At 42.6% G+C, this 6,000-nt stretch overlaps 1 protein-coding gene across 1 annotated transcript in view; it reads right to left on the bottom strand.

Moving 5' to 3' along the window:
* nfatc1 (nuclear factor of activated T cells 1) overlaps positions 1–6,000 on the bottom strand; it is a 48,275-nt gene that overhangs the window by 27,912 nt on the left and 14,363 nt on the right. The window lies entirely within an intron of this gene.

The following is a 6,000-nucleotide window of genomic DNA, read 5'->3' as shown; positions in this document are numbered from 1 at the left end:
TGGCTTTATGGATACAGAGAACAGAGAACAAACATCATGTTCCACTGATGTGTATCGTTACATTTTTAGATGAAGAGTTGTTTGGTTTAGGTTTGGTTTGGGATAGGGTTAGGGTCAGGGTAAAACTAGTTGTGGCTAATACCAGTGTAAGTCTTCATGAAAGTCTGTGTGATATCCCCTTAAAGGCAATGCTCACAATTTTAATAAGTAAATTAAAAAAATCCTGAGGATACTTCCCCTCCTTGTGCTGCTCTCAAGTCGGTTTGCACTTGAAACTGGTCTAACGTGTTTACGAAGCCCCAGTGTCAATAAAGGAGTAAAAAAAAAAAAAAAAACAAAAGGGCTTGGTCCAGTATGCTAGGCTCCCTCTCTCTCTGCTCAAAACAGCATTTTGGAGGATTTTAGACAATGAAGAGACTGCCAAATGTTGACAAGCATGAACTGAGATGAGGATCTTGCTCTATTCCTACTCCATATGTGGGAAATATTGACTTATTTTTGCTGTAGATGGAACTGACTCTAAGTTAAGGAGAGAGATAACTGCATGAAAGCAAACTCAGACCAAAAGTGCTACAAAACTAAACAACTTGGGTTACAAATGTGTTTCTGTGGTACTTCAAACAGTGAATAAAAACTTACAGATAAGTTACACTTCAGGCACCTACTAACAACAATCATTTTTCTCCTCAAACACACCGTCCCATAAAACACAGAACTTCTGAATGTAAACAAACCAGAGAACAGTTTCCCCACAATCATAGACATCCCCTTTAAAAAATGGAGTGTGTGTGTGTGTGTGTGTGTGTGTGTGTGTGTGTGTGTGTATTCACTGCTGTAGATTAGATAGGTTACATATGAAGGCACAATTCACTCAAAAATGACAAAATAACCACCTAACCACCTTATGTTTTTTTTTATAGAATTCAAATGCATATGATTTTGAATGAATCTATTCATATTGAAATATTCATTGTAGACTGTATGAGAAACCAGGAGGAGAATTAGAAAGAGCTGTCTTTCATTTCCCGAATTATTGCAGCATTCCACATAAGGCAGATTTGCCAGGATAAATGAGTGATGCGTCTCAGTTCATTTGAGATGTGTGAATAAGTCTTAATTCTGCAGCACTTCTGCTAACTCCTCACATACGTCTGAGCAACTTAATACGCACCGTTCCTACTTCACCACAATAAACGTACAGACTTTTCCGGGGGTTCCCCTTGGTCTCGGCTGTTTTATACAGTTTAAGGTGTAACTAAACGCCCTCCAGATCAGCCGTGAAGAATTCAATCTGGAGGCTCCAGACGCAGCAGACAGCAGGAAAGGCCAAGATCAACCTGAACTGTCTGAGCCTTCACTAAACTCAGACCTAAACCTGCACCAACTCCCGATAATGGATGCTGACTCACACACACATGCGAGCACATGCTGAAGTCTGGAGCTGGTGCTAATGAAAGGTTCGTATAAAGCAGGGCTATACTGAAATTGAAGCATTTATGAATTTTTAAAGATGAGGTTCACAATTTAATTTAAAAAAATAATAATTATAATTCAAAGTATGTTTCCTCACCATTTGGTGCTGTCCAGTCTGTTTGAGCAATGAAACCAGTTCCAATATGTCTACAAACTAGTGTCTGTAAAGGGTTAAAAAATATCCAAGAGTCTTGGTCTGATTCACTAGGTCTGAAACCTCCAAACGTTGAAAAGCATGAAAAAAAACATGAGGATATTGCTCTATTCCTGCTTCAAATGTGTGTAACATTGACTTACTTTTGCTGTTTTAGATCACTTAAGTTGGAACTAATGCCAAATCCAGGACAACATTAACTGCATGAAAGTAAACGCAGACTGTAAGTGCTGTAAAACTAAACAGCTCGAGTTACAAATGTGTTTCTGTGGTAATTTAAACGGTGAATAAAAACTTAAGATTAATATTTTTTGCCACAATTCCAGAAGTATCCCTCCACTGAATAAAAAAAAATATATTAGCAGTAAACAAAGACTGATTTAAATGCTGTTCAGCAGGGAATTTTAAAGTGGTTTAACAGCTGGACAGCCAGAGTCCAATGAATCCAGATGTGGAAGCACTCCTCCCTCATGAGGGAGTTTCTTTGTGTTTCTCGCTTTTTTTTCTCTCTCTCTCTCCCTTCTCTCACTCTTCTGCTAGGAATCCCCACTGATCCGTAATACCCCCTCCCACACACAGACACACACACACACACACACACACACCCACGTGCACACTCCAAAGGCCGAGGGCTACCTTAGATGTCAATGTTGGCACAATGTAAGGGGAATTCAAACGCCATTAAGTTCTGTTATTACACATTTGCATACAAAGTCAACAAACCAATTTTCCGGCGACGTTTACAGCAGTCCAACTCAATCAGCATCGAAAACCACAAAGGGTGGCCAACTCGGACTAAAGCAAATGCTAAATTCTGCCGCAGATCTTATCACAACCATCAGCCTGCGCCGAAGAAAGCGAGAACGGAGGAGAGACTGGGATCTGATTGCACCTCTGATATTTAAAGGCAAAAGAAAGTCAGACAGCAATCTTCCCAAAGTCACACACACACCCACACACACACACACTGTAACCACAGATGACTCTGTGGCTGATTTTATCAAGACTCTACACAACGGCTGAGAGCACAGTGTGTTGTAAAATGGCCACGTCTTGAGTTATGGCTCTTGGAAGTGAGTATTTTGAGCCATTCGACTGCATTGGCTTAAACTAAACACTGCGTTTGGTGGCAGCTTGGAAGCTGCACTGAATCAAACTGTTATTCCACTTCACAAACATTCGAGCCTTGTTATGTCTGGGGCTTTAATTAAAGGCGCAGACTCAGAATCAGCAGGCTTTCGCTATATTTTGGACGATCTGTTTTGCATTATCGTGACATAAATAACCAGGTGAAGCAGGCTGAGTACCCTCTGCATTCGAGTGCTGCAGAGTTGGGAGTATTTCTTGGAGTCTGAAGCATGCGAGGCCTCTCATTGCATCTTTCTGAAAAGCCACGGGCTCAACACGCTAGGAGGAGGACGCTAAGTGTTCGGCTGTAATTTTAGCAAACATAAAAGTCTGGAGTAACTCGTTTTTGTAGTTTCCCTCTGTTTATCTCTTAAATCTCTGCGGGAGATATGCTGGATGTTTGATCTGAAACTGGTGGAGCGGTGCGGAATGTCACGTTGCCCTCGAGAGCATGAGAGTGGGAGAGAAAAAGATAGAGAGAGAGAGACAGAGACAGAGAAGAGAGAGAGAGATTCCCTAAGAATGAGTCAGACTGGAGGAGTCCCCTTTTTTTTCACTCTCTTGCTCAGAGCACAAACAGTCCCTCCCTCCACCCACACACTCTTATCTATATCCCTGCACTACCTTCAGCAGATGGGTTCAAACCTTGTGTTTTTTCCCTCACAGTTTCGAGTGTGGAACATTGCAGTGAGGATTTGATGAAGCAGACCAATGCTAAATGTGGGCTAGAGAGGGTTATACATCCACAGCTTTGGTGCTTTGGGTTCTCTGGAGTAAAATTCTGCCGTCTATTACCTTCTGGACGGGTTGGAGAGGTGACTACGATTCAGAACTAATCATCCAACATCGGGACCTGATCAATCTGATGTTTTTATGGTTGAATAGCATCAAATCCTCACAGAAATATTCCTACATCTATGTAAACCTTTCCAGAAAAGCAGCAGCTGTTGCTGCAGCACAGAGAGACAGACCCCTGATTTATAATCTTCAAATGAGAAACTTGTTGCTCTACAGTGTGTGTGCAGATCTTAAAAAGGATTTTCATGTTGATGTTTGCTTCCTGGGTGAATGTGCCCAAGCAAATTCCATGCAGGGCAGAGAGAGAGAGAGAGAGAGAGAGAGAGAGAGAGAGAGAGAGAGAGAGAGAGAGAGAGAGAGAGAGAGAGAGAGAGAGAGAGAGACAGAGAGAGAGAGAGAGAGAGAGAGAGAGAGAGAGAGAGAGAGAGATGGTGGTTGGCATAGGGGAGTTTCCATGTGAGGATTGCCCAAGAATCCACAGCAAGTGCCAGACGTGGGGAAACCCTCTTCAGAAAAACAAGAGCACACCCTTCCTCCAGGATGCACACACACACACACACACACACACACACACACACACACACACACACATAATCACACACACACAAATACTGTCTTTTTACACACTGCAAGGACATGGGGTTATACAAATGCTGTGATTCAATTGTATGTGTTGATGTCAGAGACCATTCATCTTTCAGGAGATTAGATACAAAATAAAGCATTTTCAGGAATTATCGGAAAGTCAGAGGAAAATAAGTGGAAAAACAGGAGTTTCCAAAGCTGGAATTAAAAGATAGAGACAAAGTGGGACCCCTAACAGCCGTCCAAGTCTTGAAACAGCAGATCAACAGCAATTAAAGATATCTTCTTTAACAGAGGAGAAGAAAAACAAACTCCACTGTCACTTGCTTCAGATCGGGACACATTCAGTGACAATTGTGTCCATCCATCCATCTGTACCTTTAAACGATAACGAGCCGCTCACTGTTCACCTTGACCCCGAGCGTGAGGAGCGAGGAGCAGAAGCTCTGGTTTTTAGCTGTTTTCTCTTGGTTCTCTTTCTTCTCCGTTCTCATTTTCTCCATTTTTACTCAGTGCTCTTATTTCTTATTGCTGCGTTTATCCTCGTCTTTGCCCTCTCACATATACATGGGTCCTGCGCTGTGATTGGACAGACTCAGACGAGGGGGTGGGGCTATCCTAACGTCTCTGCACTTGACGTTAGAAGCGGAGCAGAACCAAAACAGGTTTTGTGTGTGGTTTAGTGGGCTCCGAATGCTTAAATTAATGTGCATATGAACTGAACAAGGGATTGTGCTCCTGTGTAATACATTAATATATTTAAATAACATAAAAAAACAAGGAATTGGTGGAGTGTTTTAAAGTAAATCCCCCTTTGCTAAAACGGGATGCTGTCTGTTTTCTTGTGGAACACATCGTCTTTGTGTTGCCGTGTCCTTGAATCCTCTTTTTACAGGTAAAACAATGGGGGCATTTCCTTCAGCCCTGTTCTGCAGACTGTAGGAAATCCAACTTGTTTATAATGCTTCGCCTCATCATTTCCTGTACATCCTGTCCTCCAACTCGTCAAATAAAACACTGCGTGTTAACCTCAGGTGTCAACAGCTCAGGGGCTACCGCTGCTATTTCTTTCCGAATGGGAAAAATAGAAGGAGAGAAAAATGGCAGGAATAGAGAGTGAGAGAGAGAGAGAAATTGAAAAAAAAAAAAATCAAAACAAACGCCCAGGCACCAGGGACAGTGTCGACTGCCACATTCTCTGTTTGTGCTTCATTCTTGGCCTGAGCAGGCAATGGAAAGTTCTGGAAATGTAAATCTGTTGGGTTAAAAATACAGCACATTAATGTGCTCCACATGTGGCACTCTGGTGGAGTGAGGGATATTTTGACGGGAGAGAGTGAGGGAGGGAGGTTAGAAGGGAGCAAGGAAAGGAAGGCATCAAGGGAGCATGAAGCAAGCCAGGGAGATAGGGAGGCAGGAAAGAAGGATTCAAGTGATGAAGTGAGAGAGAAATAACAATAAAGGAAGGGAAGAAGGGAGAAAAGAAGTGTAGGAGAGAGCAAGTGAGGAAAGTATGGAGCGAAGGAGAGATTAATGAATAGGAGGTGGGGTCAAGGGACAGAGGGAAGGAAATAGGGACTGAGGATAGTAGGGAAGCAAAAAAAGGATAAAATGAGGAGGAAAGAAGAAGTTGAGTAGACAGACAGACAGAGGCAGCAATGGGAGACAGAGAGACATAGTCCGGTGGAAGAAGAAGGGAAGTGGGGACGGAGATAGGGAGTGAAGGAGAGAGCATGTGAGGTTGAATATAAGTGAATATGGGAGAGATGGAAAGAGAGATGAAGAGAGTGAGGGAAGGAGGGAGCAAGGGAGGATGAAGCTCTCACAGATGGAGGCCAAGAAAAAGGCTGTATTTATTATTT

Source organism: Hoplias malabaricus, chromosome 6, assembly GCF_029633855.1.
Source record: "Hoplias malabaricus isolate fHopMal1 chromosome 6, fHopMal1.hap1, whole genome shotgun sequence".
Lineage (NCBI taxonomy): Eukaryota > Metazoa > Chordata > Actinopteri > Characiformes > Erythrinidae > Hoplias > Hoplias malabaricus.
The sequence above is the reverse complement of the archived record's forward strand: the minus strand, read 5'-3'. Positions and strand labels throughout refer to the sequence as shown.